This window comes from Chroicocephalus ridibundus, chromosome 3 (assembly GCF_963924245.1).
Source record: "Chroicocephalus ridibundus chromosome 3, bChrRid1.1, whole genome shotgun sequence".
NCBI lineage: Eukaryota > Metazoa > Chordata > Aves > Charadriiformes > Laridae > Chroicocephalus > Chroicocephalus ridibundus.
In genome coordinates this window covers 24,917,844-24,937,047 of record NC_086286.1, presented here as the reverse complement: position 1 = coordinate 24,937,047, position 19,204 = coordinate 24,917,844, and the positions used below count along the sequence as shown (strand labels likewise).

General features: G+C 41.3%; 1 protein-coding gene across 22 annotated transcripts in view; it reads right to left on the bottom strand.

The window, feature by feature from the left end:
* ESRRG (estrogen related receptor gamma) overlaps nucleotides 1-19,204 on the bottom strand; it is a 408,609-nt gene that overhangs the window by 262,701 nt on the left and 126,704 nt on the right. For 2 of the 22 annotated variants that reach the window (XM_063328440.1, XM_063328452.1), the window contains exon 1: nucleotides 16,097-16,195. The exons of 19 other annotated variants lie outside the window; for them this stretch is intronic. The gene's annotated coding sequence lies outside the window, so the exon portion shown is untranslated. Of the gene's footprint in view, nucleotides 1-16,096; nucleotides 16,196-19,204 lie in introns of those variants that run through there. One more of the 22 variants, XM_063328458.1, reaches the window with a different exon arrangement.

Here is a 19,204-nt window from a genome sequence, read left to right as displayed (position 1 = left end):
CTGCATGTCGAAGCTTCCCTCCCAGCCAACGCTGTTGCTAAAAAGTGCTCTGAATTTAGGCAATGCTTCAGATTGTGCCAAGTGGCATTAAAGATGAGCGCAGCCTTGCACACCCACCTGAACCGAGCTCAGCCTAAGCACGAGCCTAAGTACTGTCTTGAATGGAAACTCAAAATAACGGAAGAGAGAGAGATGCAAAACAAAGTTTCAATTAAAGTATTTTTTCTTCTCCAGAGCTGTGTGATCCAACAGAGGTTGGCAGTAAACAAAAACCAAAAAACAATGCATTTTTCAACAGGAAGTGTGATCAAATCACCATTGTCGTATGACCATGGGACTTGCAGAAAAAAGCATTTGTGTGTGTGTGTGTTTTCAAAAGAAAAAGAATTTAAAAAACGCCCATCAAACCAAAACCACGTATCTTGCTTAGATACTGATTTTTAACATGGGAAAATTCCCTTCACAATTCCTGGCACTGGAGGCCAAATACTCTCCTCGATCCACGTGCAACAAAAGACTTGAGAATTGGGGAACTAAGCAGGTTTTCCACCCTGGTGTCATACAAGCTCATTTTACATTGCCATTAGACAGGCAAAATTAAAATGAGAGGCAGGTAAAGAGAAAACACAGCTAGTTTGTATAATACCGTGACACGAATATGACTGAAGTAATTAGTCCTTTTTTTTTCTTTACTTCTTTATTAAAAATAAACCCAGCTAAACCTAAAGTAAAATAAATTTTATTGACCCTGCAACAAATCTATTCCGTATTTTATTGGTTAATTGCCATTAGCCAGACAAAGCACACTGAAGGGTTTCTCTTCCTTGGCTGCATGACCAAAACTCTGTACACAGGGCGAGAGTATTGAAGAGGCAGTGAAAACCGAAATCTTTAAAGAAGAAACAACAGAGCAGCAAACTACGGGAATTTCAGAAAACCTGTTTTTAAAAATCAGTCTCAGCTGAGTCACTGTGTGGTAGAAACTGTCATTTTGACACATGTCTGCATTTTACTTAGAACAAAGGGACAGAAGTCTCTAGTTGCTACCACACTACAAACAACAACACTTCAACATCCTTAAAAAAAAAAATAAAAAAATCTCAGGCTACTGTCAGATGACCAGGTCGACGGACATTTCATTTCTTCCAGATAACATTTACAGTTACAAAAATATAATTGTATGCTGCACTCATAGTCAGATCCCATGTCATCCTCCTTGATTTGCTTCTTTCCCAAAAATTTGTTCTGCTTTTCCAAATCAGCGTGCCACCATATAAAGCATACACCAACACCAGCGTACGGCCAGCACGGGACTTAGCAATTCACTGTACTGCGGCAGCTCATCAAGTACAATTCAAGCTCGTGTTTGCGGGTTAAGTGATTACAAAAGAGACGAGTAATGTAAGTTTGCTTTTTAAGTCTTTGCTTGTAGTTTATGCTACACCAAGAAATTGTGAGTTTTCAGAGTATTAATTTCCTCTCTCGTTGTCATCTGAAGATAGCAGAGCACAGCCTCATTGGCATCCTTACCTATGACCTTGTGCTGACTTGGAATTGAAATGTCAAACCCAGAACACTGGTACCAAGTAACCTTCTAAAATTAAGTTGAACACTATTTCCAAAAAATATTGTTCAAGATCAATTTCAGCCCATCAACTAAATCAAAAGGGTTAGAATTTTGGTCAAATTCAGATCATTATTCAAATCATCACCAGCTCCGCCTCTAAAAGTGTCTCTGATCCAACTGGCACTGCAAATGTGAACGCACATCTTACTATCCTGGTCTTTCCCCTAAGGTTTTAGGCTCTTCTGCCTCTAGTCATAGCTATAAAACATATGAGAAGTCCCTTTCCCATTACATTGCTGGTAAGGCATTGGTAGTGAGAAGATATGCAAAAATGCCACAGAATGTTAAAAAAAAAAAAAAAAAGTGTGGGTTTATTTCTTAGCTAAGAACATAGGTAACCATCAGTAAGCGGTAGACTGCTTAACTTCATTACACAGACACTTTTTATGTTTTGTTTGCGATTATTTGAAATGGATTATTGAAAGCGACAGTCATGCTGACATTACTCCCTGCTAACACACTCTTACTGCTGCTACTCATTATAAGCAAAAAGAGGGAAAAAAGCCTGTGATAGTAATTTGTGACCTTAGGGGAGTCCAGGTGCAAACAAACTTCATAAAAAATAACACGAATAATTTTTTTGCTAGTCTTTTCAAGGAAACACATCTGCGTTGCATCAGATACAGGTACCAGTCTATGAAACACTGGGTAACGGTGAGCAACACAAATATTCATGACCATCTACTGCAATTCTTTCCATGGACTGCAAACTCCAGAATGCTAATTTCACTTGACATGCGGACGTATAACTTATCTGGTGGCGTTCATTTTAATATTTATATACAACTATCACATTTTGTAAATGCTTAACAATGCAAATACTCAGCATCTGCCATTCCAAGTGTTCTCTGTCAGTAGAAGGTTTTAAAAGGTTTTGATCTCAACATGCTGAACTGCTGAGCCTAGTAGTCTTGCATTTATGCCAGTGTAAATTAGCAGCAAGTCAATGGAGTTAAAATGGAGAAAAAAAAAAAAAAGGTGGAAAAGCAGAATTAGATTCTGATATTCACATTTTAATTATCGCAGATATTAGACTTGAAATGCACTGCAGCGAAGTCAAGTAAAAATGCTGTTGCTTGGTAAAATTAATATTTATAAAATAAACTGAATGTAGTTAAGATTACTAATGTTGACTTTGCTTCTTTAAACCGTAACATGAGTTGCTTGACCATTTGTAACAGCTTTTTGTTTTACTCTTTCTTGACATAGTGTAGCACTGAACTAAGTTGATATTTTTCAGGTGTTTTCAAACAGGTTTCCAAAATTGTGAAAAGTAACTGAACACAGTTGTATGTAATGGCAATTTTTGGTTATTCATTTTAACTGAGACTCCGGAAAATATTTCCCTGAGAATAACTTATCCTTAAAGCACATCACTCAGCTTGGTTAACCTTAACACACATGCTTTGATTTGCCAAGTTCAAATATGAAGTATCAGCTGCTAAATAAGAGGCAAGCTCCTCTCGCTAGGGCAGATAAATAGCTCCTGAGGTGAACCTTTAGTCGAGCGATGGGCCAACTGGAGGGAGTTCGTCGTCTATTGGATCTAGGTTACCATTCATTAGGCATGTCTTGCTGCTTATCTGTGAACTCTCTGCAAGACAGGACTCCATTTAACATGTAGGCAGAACAACTAATTAGCAGCTTCCCATCCCCTCCCCGACTAATACAATTCCCTTCTAGTTGCTCCATAAAGAAGATTCAGTGGAACACCTCTGTGAAAGCAGTGGAATTCCAGGTAGTTATGGTGACGAATTTCATTGTGAATGAGGATCAATGTCCCATACTACTTTGAATAGTAATTTCTTAATTCTTATTCAAATCCGGCCAGCAAGATAATATAACTTGAACTGAATTGGCCATGTGATCCTGATGGCATCCCATTAATGGGCTGTTCACTTAATTTATGTAATTTTAAAAAATTAAATAGTCATATTTTAAATCCCTACTGCAGTCCTTCAGATTGAAAGTACATGTTTAAAAGTTATAGTATCTTTATAAATCAGTATGTCTGCACTTCTTAGTTTGTTGACTGAACTTTCCCAAAGTTTTAATTCATCTTCCCTCATCTCTCTCTCTCTCTCCTGCCTGTGGGAACATCGTGAAATCCCAGCATCAAGCTGTTTCATTCTCATATACTGGCCGTGTTATGTGCCACAGAAAAAAAAAACAACACACGTTTGTAAATTCTTATTTGAGTTGGGAAATAAACCAAGGTTTTCTATTTGTACAGAGAGAGCATAAAAATCCAGTTATAGGGACACTTTCCCTGATGGTCAAAAGCCTGTCTGTAAGCAAAACGAACACAAAGGTAGTTATTAATAACAAAAGCTTTTGGGTCTAATTCTGCAAGATGCTGAGCCTCCTCCTCCAAACCAACAGGAACCCAAGGTACTCGGCACCTCCTATACAATATTTGGCAACTGTGGCCTAAAAGGCTCATTGCAGGTACCCCATCATGTCCCAGGAGCGCAGTTGCCCCAGGAAGGACCAGCCAGGAGAGGGCGTGCCACTGGGAAAAGAAACGCTCTGTTGATCTAGGGCTATTTATAAAGCTTGCACTAAACATTTAGAGCCAAGCCCTAACTTGGCTAGATGTCAAGGACCACACTGAAAAAAACCCTATACCCTCATTAAGAAAATGCACGAAGCACCAATTTCTATTTTTGGTCACAGTTGTAAGCATCGCCAGGGTTACAGCTGCTTTATTGTGGTTTCTCAAGAATTTCCTTGATAAAAAAGGACAACAGAATTAGCTGAGCCTTTTGGAAATAGTCACACAGTCCAGCTGTAAAACAATGTCAAGTAGCTGGCAAAAAACCAAAACAAAACCCCGTAATACAAGAGTAGCTACATGTCTACCAGCAATGGCACATTTGCCCTCTGAAGTTCTTTATTTGGAACTGGGAGAGGGAGGGGGTGGGAAAGAGGGGCTTGAAATCTTATAAAGCCGCTGCCCAAAGTGGTACAGAAACCTTTTTGGTGGTGGGCTTGTCACAATAACCTGCTGGAGAAAACACTCTCTTTTAGTGAGACCTACGGGTGCTGTGTGTATAGACGTGCTACGTGCACATACAGATAAGGGAGGCTGAAGGAAAGAGTTCGGTGTTCTTTTCTTTCAGAGGTAAAGGCATTAGTGAACAGTGAATTAGGAGCAAGAACTGAAAAACAAAGTAATGAAATCTCCGAAGTAATTAGTCTTTCTTATTTTACGCCAAAAAAGTTACAGCCTGGGTCACTTGCTGGGAGAAGGCAGTCAAGATACAGGACTTTGAGTCAAGAGGACTGGATTTATCAAAGACTTGGGCAAGCAGCGCTGGGCTTTCCCTAAAAGATGCCCACCCACTCCTCCAACTTCTGCAGGAATCAAAGATGATCAATGGTTTGTCCCTGCTGGAAAGATGAAGATACACTTGTGTGTATGTACGGGTACATGTCTTTAAGCAGGGAAGGATCGTCCATGCATTATTATATACCTGGAGTTTTAGAACATTAAAACAAATTATTACTGTAAAGGCAATGAAATATCCTGACAAGGACATTATATCACATTGCATATTAATTTCAGTGTTTGTGTTTTTATACTATTCTTCCTGCATTTTTTGATTAGGAAAGAGAAGTTTCCTGCCCCTCCCTCAATTTAAATTTGGAAATGCAGACAAACATGCTGGACAGCCAGAGAAGCTGGCTACCTGGGAAAGTTACAAAGAGCAACAGTTATTTCTCATTACCTATCTTTGTAGGCAAAACTCACAAAAGAAGCAGAAGAAAACTTTTGTGGCTAATAGAGGAAGTGAAGTAAGGTAGCTCACCGTGGACTGTGTACTAACCCTGCTCATCGGGAGCCAGTATCTGTTTAACTTCAGATGTGAAGTTAAGTTTCCACGTAAAAATTTAATACTCCTTCACAGGGAGTATTCTCTCATACATCAGTACTCTTCATAGATATGCTAAGACAGATTACCGTCGTATATAAGTGCAACTATCAACCCCAGAATTATTTCACCTGGGACCTTTCCCATCCCTGCCCGCTTGAGTCCCCTATAAGGTGTCAGTTGTTAGACTGAACACCATGAGTGGTAGGAAACACCTTTAGCTGTAGAGCGAGGGACACAATCAAGACCAAACTAGCTTAGCTACTATGCCCCTGGCAGTGTAAGTGCTGAATAATAAAAGTCTTCTCTTAGACCAAGTAGTAACCTAATATCTGTATTTAAAAAAAAAAAAAAAAAAAAAAATCCCCCACAGAAACAGTGGATTCATTTGTCATGTACAAGTAGAGAAAACAGGGCACTCGGCTGGAACCCAGAAGACAAGAATTACAGGTAATATTTTCAAAATTGTCTAACGTCTAGATAATTAAATTAACTCAGGCATAGCTCACTCAACATCATGGTGCCTGGATTTCTTTTAAACATGAGTTCAAGGTCAATTTTGAGCAATACCTAAAAATCTTTAGCATCCCATATTTTAAGAACCAAAATCCCATTTGGGAGATGATGATGAACATCTCTGAACACCAACAAGGCCAAAGTTAGGCAGGTAAGTGCATTTGCTCTATAGCCTGTACTAACAGTGGTGGAAGAGGACCGTTTGAAGCACACACTGGGTTTGCCTCCTGGAGGGGCCTACTTCAACACATAACCTGCGCGGGGAGGCTGGAATACTCACCCCACAAATCTCTGCTTTTTTTCATAACTACACTTTTGAGAGAGACTCTCTGAGTGAAACCAAATCCTTAGGAGCCAAGTTCCCCAGCAGCAACGCACTTCAGAAAAATTTCTTGGCTGTCACTGATTTTTTGTGTTTGTCAAACCATGTTCTTCTGCATATCCAATGCTCTGCCTGTTGGTCTCATCTTTTCTTTTTAGATTGTAAATCCTCCTAGCCTGAAGACCACGTGTAAACTGTTCACCTCTTCCCTTGCAGAAGTCAGCATGTGCTTGCCCATCTCAACTCAACAATTAGCACTCAGTGAATTGGCTTGGGATAAGAATGCGATAGCACACCAGGGTCTGTCATTGTCACAGAGCTCTGTGTGCTGCTGCCTGAGTGTTTTAATTTTCCTCAGTTAAGTGTAGTATTTGTACAGATACAAGCATATACGGGGGATCACATCTATCTTTGGATTCTGCAGAAATGTTCTTCACCGAGTTCCTAGTAGCCAAGTTAACTCTTTCCCCAGAAAGAATATGCAGCATCCCAAACACCGAGTGAGTGAATGGAAAGCCAGAAATAGAGCCCTGAAGATCAATAGATTTGACTGAGAAAGCGTTTGCATTCTCAGGGGTAGAGATCATTGTGTTTCTAAGTGGATCAGAGATATGATCCTTGGCCGCTGTGAATGGAATGGAAACTGGATGCCATCAGCGGGAGATACGAGTGCTGATGCGGTGAGGTAATGTGGTAAGGAATAGCAGAGTGGAAGGAATGCAGTGCCACTGCCCTGAGGAATCTTAAAATTAGCTCATTCTGGTATTCAAATGCTGGGTGAGGGGGAAAAAAGGAAAAGAAAACAGAAGCACAGCATTTTTACATGAGAATCATTTCAAAAAAGGAGGAAAGGTGTCACTCCTCATTTCTCTGGGCAATCAGCTTGAGTTACATATAGTATTTAGAGTCTGCGCTCCATGTATGAATGTAACAAGTAGGTGACTGCCAACCTCTTGCCCTCTTGGGGGTCAAAATACCAGCTCCTCACACTGAGACATCTCCAGCGGGGACGGCACGCGTGGGCCAGACAGCCTGGGAGGTTGAACTGGGATGTCTGACCACTGTGCCCAGGAACCACCGCACATAGAAGGCCACCACGCATGGGGCACGCCACCACGCATGGGGCATTCCTCGTGAGCCATCTCTTTTGAAGAGTGGCTGACTGCACTACCAATCAAGACCCATGAGGCATCTCGCAACTGGCAACTTGCTACAAACCTGCCACTGACCTTGACAGAGCCACAGCCCTGGGAAGGAAAGGTAGAGCTGAAAAATGATGGGTTATTTCCACTGAAACACAAACTAAATTCAATCTCAAAGGGATGACACTTTTACAAGTAAATCTCAAAAGAAAGGTTAAGTTTCTCTGGTAGCTTCTGTATAGGTAATATCAGGAGCCGTGCCTGCTTTGAATGATATCGGTGGTAAGTCTTGCTTTTGTCTCTGATGAGAGTGGGGTTAGCCTGAAAATTAATATAATGAGTCTATCCGAGATGCAGCTTTTTTTATGGGGTTCTTACAGCATTGATTGTCTTCTTTCTAAAGTCAAGATGCTACTGCTTGGTTTATTCAGAGAAGGTAGTTGCCTTTTCTTTCTTCCACATGAAAGATAATACAGCTGTGATACACAATGGTTATTAACCTTTCACAATAATTTGTATTACTGTCAGGAACGCAGAGGATAAAGCATAACTCCAAGCCTACCTCAGGGTTACATTTCATGGGCTAGAGGCAGGAACTGTGAATAAAATATTCACGTTGCTGCCTTTATTTTGAAACTGTGTACTATAATGCTTGTAATTATGACTACCCTAATTTTCTCCTATTCAAAATTACAGGGTATTCCTTACCCCTTCTGCAATTTCAAAGTACCATGGCCATAGGACAGTCAGAACCTGCTGGTAGGCAATCAAACTCCTAAGAGAAGTAAATGCACACACCACAGCTGCTTCCCTGTCACCTGCCGTCCCGGCAAAGAAGTTAAGGACTGGAAGTCCAAGTGAAGATGGGATCCAACCGGGGAGCCAACTTGCAGATTTTACTGTTGATAGTTACTTGTTACCTATTCCAAGCTCTAACTGTGGATACTGAGTTGTGTTTTACACCTTTACAAGCCTTATATTAACATCTCCATTAGAAAAAAAGGGGGGGGGAGAAGAGAGAAAAGGGAAAATAAAACCTTATTAGGCACAATTCTCAGTGAGCGATATCTGTTTGGCACAGAGCAGACTGGGTCATGTCAAGGAGATGGGGATGCACCATCCTTACGCCAACCCCAAATACTCTGTATCAGCACTTCTAAATTTTGCTGCTGTTCTACCAACTGCAGGCCTTGGGCAAGCAGAAAAGGCAGAAGTAAAATAAAGCTCTGTCACGTCATCTCCCTGCATCACACACCCCTCAGCAGAAGCACAGAGCCAGAGGTGCAGGTCGAGAATTAAATCAAATAAAAAGGAGAAAAATTCTCATTGCTGCTCCCAAAGGAGCTTCTCTTTCATAGGGGAAAAACCTTGCCAGGACTTTGCAATCAGATGATAGCACCCCCTGCATTGTTCGAGCACTGTCAAGGGGCATTATACTCAGATGATAATCCAGCCCTTGAACTCCCCAGGTACTGGTTTTAAATACCTCTGATGGGATCCAACTGTATCCTCTCCGGGTATGCCTCAAACATCTAGCATCACATTTGCTCATGTCTACAAAAACGCTAGCTAGGAAGAAAGAGATAATGAAGAATGATTTTAGTCTTTTATTTGAGCAAAAGCTAAACATATGGATCCTGGCACCAAAAGTATGGAATCTGTGATAAAACATACGGATATCCATATGGAAAAAAAAAAAAAAAAAAAAAAGCTTCTTGGCCAGAAATTCTGTTTTGCATTTTTATCCCGTATGCACGGTGCACCCCCTTCTCTCTGCAGTGCAACGCTGCCTGCCAATGGATTAGGATGTTATAAATTCACATGCAAATTTCACAAAATGCTCTACTGTTATCAACTTTATTAGATTTACGAATACAGTCCCGCTTATATTTTTTTATTCTCTTAATCCCTTTCATCACTTAATAGCTCAGAAAGTAATGGATTTCGGTAAAAAGGAGAGGCTTATTACAATCAATCCTGTTGCTCTATCTCTGCTCGACGCTCGACTAATGAAACTTATTTTTCTTCAGGACCTCTACAGGAAATCCTTTCCTACAGAAAAAAAATAATGTTTAATATGCTGCTGACTTGTAATACTGCAACTGTATTATTCATCTCCTTTGGGTGTCCATCCAGAGGTTTGTAAGAGCTATTAATCGTACTTTATTCACCAAATTCTAGCCTGTAGTTAAACATGAAGCTACTGAAGCTTATTTAATACGATATGCCAACTTACGGTTCAAACGACTGAGGCCCTCACAGTAACTTTCAACTCTGAAAACTCAAAGATTGATTTTCTTTTTAAGTAGTGAGGGTAACAAGGCCAGAAAGGGCATCTTTATCATAAGGTTTATATCTTAAATAGTCCCACTGCTGAGGATCACAAAGTCTCTGTCACCCAAGTCAGCCTTCTCTAAGATCTTATTTAAAGCATGCCACCTTCTTAAGGGTTTTTTAAAACTTTCTTAAGCCCCTTCCTGTGACATTATTTGAATGAAGAGGCAAAGAAGAAACATAGAAAACACCCTCATTCTTGGTTTTTAAATTTATTTTATTATTGAGGTAAATATTTATTTGCTGATTTGTTTTGCTTCTGACCAGGACTGGAAATAGAAGTATCATGAGGAAAGTTAAAAATATCGCAGGCATCTTTCTGAGAAAGAGGAGATGCTGGATGTATCCTGGGAACAAGAAGCAAAATTCTATTTCCATTTTCCAACTGAATAAAGTCTGCTGTACAATATGGTTTTAGCCTTGTCTAAAGTCAGTTGACAACAACACAAGATTTTCTACATTTCTGCCTATGCTCTAAGGCCAATTCCAGAACCATCCATGAAGGCCACACGACATCACCAGTCGTGCAATACTTAATCAGGAGGCAGTCCTTCCTGACCCAAACTGGTTATTTATGTTCTTAAACACAGGAACGACTTCTCCACCTTTCTGATCATAATTAGTACAGTTACTAAAATTTTAAATACAGTTAAATCCTTTATTTATTATTTTTAATTACATGAGTAAAAGATGCTTTTTGTTACTACAGATCAAAGAAGGGGAATTAGGAAGGCCATGACTACTGTAAAGCTTGATCTTACAAATATCTCACATGGTTAATTTTACTCACATGAGCAGCCTGCTTGCATGAATAAAGTTACTCACGGGAAGAATTGTTTGCAAGACTGAGCCCTAAATCCATTAAATTAATGGTGAAAATATATAATTGATGAACAAGTGAATTAGGATTCTGCTCAAAAGTAGGTAGAAAAGGATTATCACTGGGGCAAGCTCTCTCTCCAGTGGCTGTTCCTGATTGATAGATTTGTATAAGGCTGAGTTTCTGATTAGTTTTGAGATATGAAAGCTTCAAAATGTAGGAGTAAAAAAAAAAAAAAAAAAACTTTCTGAAAATGAAATGCAATACCCAATTCAATTAAAAGAAAATGCTATGATCTGGAATTGAACCAAGACTTTGGGATAATGTTATTTATTCTATGCCAAGTTTAGTAGATGTTTTCCAAAATGCCAGTTTACTTGGGTTTTATGGAAAAATTGACCTTTTCACCCAGAACAGAGGCTGCTAATTTCATTAAAGTTGTTAGAGATTTTCTCAGAGTCCATCCATGCCAATTCTAGTATTTCATTTCCCAATTTTCATCTATATTCCGCTTGCATGGAAGTGGCCTGACAAAGCTATAACCATGGCGTTATGTTTCCTGCTCTTGCCGTACCCACTGCCAGCGTATTTCATTATTCGGACTCCGAGAACATTGTTGGGGCATGGAAAAGCAATTGCTGCCCATCCAGAGCAGCCCACTCCCTGATGGCCGGCGGCCGTAAGCCCCTGGGTCAGGTAATCTGCACCGCGAGCATCCCAGAAGAGCCTGAATCAACTCGACCAACAGAAGATGAGCCAAGCCTGTCAATTCATACGGCAGCTTGAGCTCATCATCTGTATTTACATAGTTCCCCAATCAAACTCCTGCGCTCTGTAAACTATGTTTATTACCCTTCGTACAGGCTGATACAGTTTCACGGTTTGCTATCCTTACTGTAGAAGCAGCCGGAGATCTACGCTTGGTAGCTATTTTCTCTCTTAATTCTCTCTTTTAAGAAGGAGGGAGCAGTTATTACTTGCCAAACCAGCACATGTTCACAGAGAGAGTGCGGTCAAGTGGTCAGGAGCAGAGCTGATGTTAATTAGCAATGAAATGAGGAATGAACCAGCATTAGCCCTGAGACTAATCAATGGGAAAATCACTCCAAGCAGGCAGCTTAATGAAGTACTATACAGCTGTTTATTTTTAGTCTATTTTAGCCTGACAACAAAATCCAGATTAATTTAAATAAAAAAAAAAAAAGTCTTTCTAAAACATATTTCCTTGTAGAGCCTTGCTATAGCTCTGATTTGTTTGGCTTTTTTATTGCATTTGTCTATACCTTTCCCTGGCAATTAAAGGCCCAGACAGAAAAATTAAGGCAGGTCAAAAAAGCATGTACCTATCAGTGGCACGTGTTTGTCATTAGCCATAACCTGCCACCTCGCAGGCGGTCCATTCAGGGCCCTTCACAGCACTTAACTCCCTGCCCCTCCACAGCGACAGCGGCTTGAAGGCAGAGCATCCTGGTCCCCAACGTGCTCCCGCCATCCCTGTGTCGGGGATGGGCTGGCAGTGGGAAGGACAAGCCCCGTGGCACAATTTGGGCGAGGCAGCCTCAGTTCCCCTTGCCATCACAGAGCTCCTCCAGGACCCTGGATGAGGACACCAGAGCATGAGTGCCTGAGGACACTGGAAAAATCTGGGCTTTGCTCTCAGCACGATGCGATTCCTCACACGCAAAACAGATGCAATAGCACTTTCCAAACATTTGCATTGGATGATTGCGAGTGAATCAGACCCTACCTGCCAAATAAGTCCCTAACCAGGACATCTGAGGACAACCGCCAAGCGGCCACTCTGCCAGCTCTTCTTATGGGCATCCCCATACTGCACACCACATGGGATGCTCTCAGGGGATCCCACCAGCCTCCTCCCACCCTCTTACTGCACGTCCCATTCTCAGCCCCTCCAAGCCATGGGCACTGTCTATCCCTGCCATTTTATCGTTGCACAAAGTGCTGCCTGGCACTCTTGGCAGAAGGTCAGGAGGAAGAGGAGAGCCCCGAGGTTCGCAGCCTCCCTGACAGAGACCCCAGGGCAGGACACCTTCCTGTGCCCAGCAGGGTCCCCCCAAGCATCTCCCTTCCATCTTGGTCCCATTCCAGGCCCTTCCTCCACACAAACCCCAGCATTTTCTAACAAAGGAGGATATAACACACTTTGGACATGGTGAAGGTAAATGCTGCCAGTAGTGGAGACTGGGGAAGAAGTTTGGGGTCTGAAGCCTTGCCCCCACAACACTGCACCAGAAGACAGCACCATGATATAATCTCGATTTAACTAAAATAACATCAGTTTAAAATACTGCAACACTGAAAAGCAAAAAAATTTGAGGCTTTGCTTACTTTCTGCCTCTTGAAGACTCCAAATTCACTTTTCAGTGCTTTCCCACACAACAAGAGGACAGAAAATGGCATTTACATGACAGGAAAATTAGTTACAGTTTTGACTTGACATTAAAAGCAGGAGTTCTAACGCCAACAGTAACAAGTTGGAGACGCAGAAGCAGGGCAACCCTCCTTGTCCACAGTCCTCACCCGCCACAGTAGAAACAGACAAAGGTAAAAGGTCAATTGAAACCTGCTTTTATAGGATTTTTTTTTTTTTTAAACTGAGCGTATTATACAATTCATTGTTTGTTTGATCAAAGTCCTCTCGTATGCTAACAGAGGCGTGATTTGGGGAGAGGAGTTACTTAATCTTTCCAAATATAATCAATACGCCACCTAAGAAACTGTGTCAAAGAAAAAAAAAGGGGGAGGGGAACGAAGACAGCCTCATGCAGGTACGTTCTCTGAACTAAATGTACATACATGTCTTTAGGGATTTTCCTTGTCTGCCTGTATGTTGCAGTAAGCATCGTTCCGTGATTCTTTAAGCGAGTGCTGCTACCCCGTATCCAGCAGGAGCAGCACAAACCACGCGGACCGCTCTTCCCCAGGAAAAGAAGAAATCTTTAAACTGATATTATCAGCCCCTCTGCGACAGAGACAATTTCTAAGTCAAATTCACCTCCTGAAGATGGAGACATTACAGTAAATGTATTCATTAGATCTCGAGTGACAAGCCTTAATTAAAATGTACTGTGTTTGCAAAACGGGAACCAAAACTGAAGACACTCAAGTACAGTAAATATATCTTTTGCACTGAGCAGAGCAAGACAGACACTAGCTTCCATTTAACACTCAAGAAAATACTCAAAAATGAATACTGTAGCTATATTTCAATAACATACATTGTTAGACACCTTTCAACACAGCATGACACGGGGAGCACGCATACTGTAGTATAAATTCAGACAGACACGTCTGCATTCTTAAACGCAAATTAAGTTTCTTAAAGACTCTATTGTATGTGTAAAAAGCAAGCTTTACCAGTTTTTCTTCTTTAGTCATTAAATCTCCAATCCACTGAAATAAATATTGCTAATGCTTTTCACTTCAATAACTCCATTCATGCAAAGATCACAACATTTCACAAGCTTCAGTTAAATAAAGTGCCTTGTGGGAGAGGCAATGGATATAAAAGAACTGACCGACTATTAGGAGGTCGAGGTGGAAGATCATACCTGTTCAACAGTACACAGCTGTACTATAAATTTCTCAGGCTTAGCACACACCAACGAAAAAGCTCTCTTTTTAAGTAAAGCAGACATGAAAATTTAAGTCTTGCTACAAAAACATGACCTGATTCAAAGGATCTACTGCGCTTGCAGTTGATTTCAACTTGTTTATGATCACTTGCAAAGGAAGCGAGGGGGATTATCAAAGCCAGCCAAAGGTATCTACTTGCAAGACTTTATTCCACCCAACCGTAAAGTCTGATTTTCAGAGGCCTGCCCCCCCCCCCTTTTTTTTGGGGGGGAAAGAGACACTATGAAACAATTATTTGTTAAAAAGTGCAGACCTGAAAAACAACATCGCCAGCCAGGTAATCCCCTTTATAGGCCGATTTGGTGGCTAAGGGAAAGCTAAACAAAGGCACAATGCTGTGCAACCACAGCAGCTGGGTTGGAAATTGCTGCAGATTGTTAGGAGGAGCTGCAAACTAGAGATAGGCAATGAAAAGGTTAGAAATGATAGTTTAAAAAAAAAAAAAAAAAAAGACAAATTACTCCAAAGACCATATTCTTTAAATCGTTGAAGCAAAACATGTTTATTTGATTTGTTTGTATGCCTATTACAAAAATGCTACTTTGGGATTCTAGGAACCCAGTCTGTCAATTTTTCAGCTTCTGCACTTTCATGGTTGCTTAGAGCTGTTTAATGCAAATACACTTCCAATAAGAGATTTCATGCCCCTAAATTACACCCAGTTAAGGGCGAATGAAAATGTAAGGTAAATAACTATAATCAGCCATATTATCTTTCTCTTGGCACCTCTCACTTTACAGGCATATTTAAAGGCATCTCTGGGGTCCTATCCTTTTTAACAAGCGGCAGCGTATTTCCTGGAATATTACTTACGATGCTATGCTGTGAACATTACACAGGTTAAAATGTTACCTAGAGACCTAGAAAGAATTGCATCTGTTGCAGAGCCACGCTTGTTGCCATGTTTAGGAACCTCGGAAAAGATGAAAGAAAATTTTCAACTATGGGATGAAAAAGAGACTAAGACTGCTTAAGTCAAGCTTTCACGTCCGATGCTGTTGATCAACGCTGTTGGGGTGTAGCAATTCAAGGCAAGAAAAATGAGACTACACGCTTCTGGTATTCACCGAGGATGCTCTGGAAAGCACTCAGGATACCAGTTTAAAAAAAAAGAGTACAGGAACTTAAAAATGTTTCACCTCCACTGTTATTTTTAAGCTAATAAAACCATACTTGAGACAGAAAGGTGATATGAGCATAGCTGTTCACAGCCTCACAGTCCCTTGCTGTCTCCATGAAAAAGTATAAAGTGATAAGCAATAATCAAGGAGTAACTAATTACTCACTTGGCAAAGAAAATACAGAAGAACGGGAATCTTCAGAAGGAAATATATCCCTGAAGTCCTTCAAAACACATTTGGATTATTCTGAGCAATCTCGAGCTTGCAGTTGGGCAGGTTTTTTGCTTTGTTTTACAGGAAGATGACTTTAGACTTGTACAAATAAATATTCTTCTGCTTCAACTAAAAATGACCTAGCACTGAGTTAAACCAAAGGAACTCCGTAAGATAACAAACTCCTTCAAACTCAGATCAGTTTAGCTTGTGTCTCACAAACAAGCAAATTGCTGCCATACCTCTGTTTACCAGCTTTTTATTATCCAAGCTATTTCTATGTCATTAGTTTGCAGATCTACTTATGCTGAGGTTCTGTTTTCTCCTAGGAAGCAGCTTCTCCACAAATCAAATTTTGTGCCATCATTTGTCTTTTGTAAAGCAGCCCCCAAAGTTCTCAACCAATTTATCCCTCCGTGCAGCACCAGCACAAGGTCTCACTTGACAATTTAAAGTGATCCTTTCTTACCTAAGTTGTGCTAGACCCTGTGTAGGGATGAATTTCTTCCCACGTGGTTAAAGAAAGTGTGGAAAAAGTAGCAGTCCGGGAAACAATGCACAGACCCTTGTTTGTGCTACTGGCATGCGAGGTAACCTTTGGAAGTCGTAATTTATCTGAGCCTCAGTTCTCCATCCATAAATGGTTACGGTAACAGCTTCACAGGGTGAAGTCCACTTTTCGTAATCCTCAGATCAAAACTGCTGAAGAGGAACAAACTAGGATAAATAAAGGACCGCCCCAGTTAGGGGGCATCAGGCTGCTAAATACATTAGTCCCTAGGACAGGTGTTTCAATAGTACCATGCTATCACAGAGAAGCAATGCAATAGCCTGCCTGATCTTTCATCAGCTCAGGAGTACCAGAAACGCCTGTTGAGTTGCTGTGAAACACAAGTTGGCACTTCAAGACTGAAAGACGGAAACGTTTGATTTCTGCATTCTGTTACAGGTTCAGGATGAAGGCCATTAATTTATTAATTATAAATAACAGCTACATTTTCAGTGGAGTAGGGATTTGGAACAAAATATCGAAAAACAATACATTTCTCTGAAGATCAGTATGTTTTTTTGGGCAGCCAGACACATACAGACCTACTTTCCCTACTCCCTTCCAACCTGCCAGCTGCCAAGCACCTTCTCTCATCTGTGCAAGGCTGCCGACGCCACTGCCAGAGAGCCACCTCTTCCCCATGCTGGGGATGAACGTACAGCGAGCTCCTGACCCAGCAGCGCTTCACAAAAATGTCATGATGCAAGCTCAGGGGGAAGAAAATGCAGGTGACTGCTCTCCCAAGAGTGACATGGAGTAGTACACCTTGAACAACTTAATTAAACCCACTAAGTAAATGTAAAAGCATCCCCAAACAGCCCCTTCCTCTTCAATGTGTTTTATCTACGATCGTATTCAATGCAGCTGGAAATGTGACTTTCAAATATCCGCGTTTCTGTTATGCACTCACCTAACCCTCATCCCGGCACCTGACAGAAGGAAGCTGTACACAACACTTTGATTTTTCTTTTTGAATTAGAAGACATTAAGCACCCAAACTCTCTCATAAAAGATCTGAGGCATAAGCTACATAACATCCGTGCAAGTAATGTTTTTTCCCACTTAATCCAGACCTTAATGATCAAGAGATATCAGAAAAGTGTCAGAGGAGATAAACCACGTTATCCCTAATAATGCATCTACGTCTCCTCGCCAGCAGTAGCTGATCTGGGAGCTTCATTCCTGCACCGGGAATATACAAAGACCTCAAAACTTAAATGTCAATACAATATGCTTGTTGATTCACTGGGAAAAGTAAGTCATTGTGTACCAAGTTTCTGATACAGTTAGCGATGCTTTGAGGCTCCCAGAATAAACTCTGTAAATAAAGGCACTGCATGACAAAACACAATTCTTTTTCCTTTGTCTGTTCCAAGGCACATTTCCTTTGTTTTCGGAAGGGTGGAACAGCCTACATTTCATGGAAATAGGGATCAAGAAGTGCTAGGGGGTATCACCACATTGTCCCCGGTACCATCACACCGAAGAACAATTACCATCTCTCACATGTTTCTGCTTCTCTCATCCCCCCACAAAGGAAACAGCTTGAGTAGCCTTTTGTTTGCATTGTAAACGGAGACCCGATAGGAAAGGCAAGAATGAAGTCAAACGTGCACTCACGAGACCAGTCATGCGACTGGAAAGTTGTGGGGAAGTCCGAGTAACCATTCCAGACCAGCCCACGTGAAAACCTGCCTGGAGCACAAACCCTGCACTGGCTGTAGAGCGCTGGATTTTGACGGGTTTCAGTTGATAGAACCCCAATAAACCCCAAACGACCGAGACGAACAAACTATTGCTTGAAGTCCCTGCACATTGGTCTGTGACTCCACTAGATTATTTTAAGGGGGGGGGGGAAGGGGGGGGGTGGAAGTTAACCTTGTCCGTTGTGCCGGAGGCACAGAGCCACTCGTCACAGTTTTCGTTACAGGACTTTAATAAAGACACCCAAGCAAGGCCCAGCCACAAAGAAACTGAAAGATAAACACCCAGGATTTCAAATGGGACTTAAAACTGCCTGGGAGCCAGGGCAAGATGCTCACGGATACTCACACTGCTGAGGCCTACACACACTCCTCCCTGCTGTATGAACCAAATTAGCCTAAGTGCTACTGGCTTCAGGTCCAGGGACACCAAATGGCTGTGGGCTACAAGACAAAAGGTGCAAATATCTAGGAGGACGACATTTTTTTTTTTCCAGAAGGGAATACAGTCCTCTAATCACCTAGAGATAACTGAGATCATGCTTTGTGGACATCACAACGTGAGAGATTTCAAGCAGGCTCCTGAATCGCAGGCTAGAGGGTGTGACTGCCAGCACATATTTTAAGACAAACTGCGATTACCAACTCTTCGTGCAGGTTCCTCCTCTTCACGGTCATCAATGCCATTTTAGAGGATTTCAACCATGAGCTGCTCCTCAGACATCCCTTGATCGGGCAAAGGCAATCAGCCATCTCCCTGGCTGGCACTACAGTCCTCCACAGGAAAGGGCAAGGAGAGAAGTCATCTGCATATCGCAGCAATTTTGCACTTGCATCAACACTGCATTTTCAGTGTATTTAATGTCTATGAGTAACTGGAGAAAAAAAATAATATCAGCTTTTAGGACCTTCCAAGTGAGATGCCTAGGAAAAGGTGTTGCTTCTCTGCTTGGCAGGTGTACCCTTTCTGAAAGAAGCCCACAAGGCGTTCTAGAGCACGTAAAAACTGCCTTTTTCCTTCAGTCCTTTAATGAAACATAGCAGGGAGGGGAAACTTTATCCCATCACAGGTAGAAGTTTTCCCTCTGAATTCAATAGGACACAGATATCTAAAAAAAAGTGCGCGCTCTTAAAATAACAGTCGGGTAATTCCTACAGTTTCAGAGAAAGCATTAACCCTGTATTCGTGGATATTAACAGCATTTCAACTAACTGAAGGTGTAAGCGTCATCACTGTAGCTAAGTATGATCTCTGCCCTTCCCACTGCTAAACAGTTCAATAAATGGCTCTCTCTTTTTCTGTCTGGCACTGTGTAGCCCACAG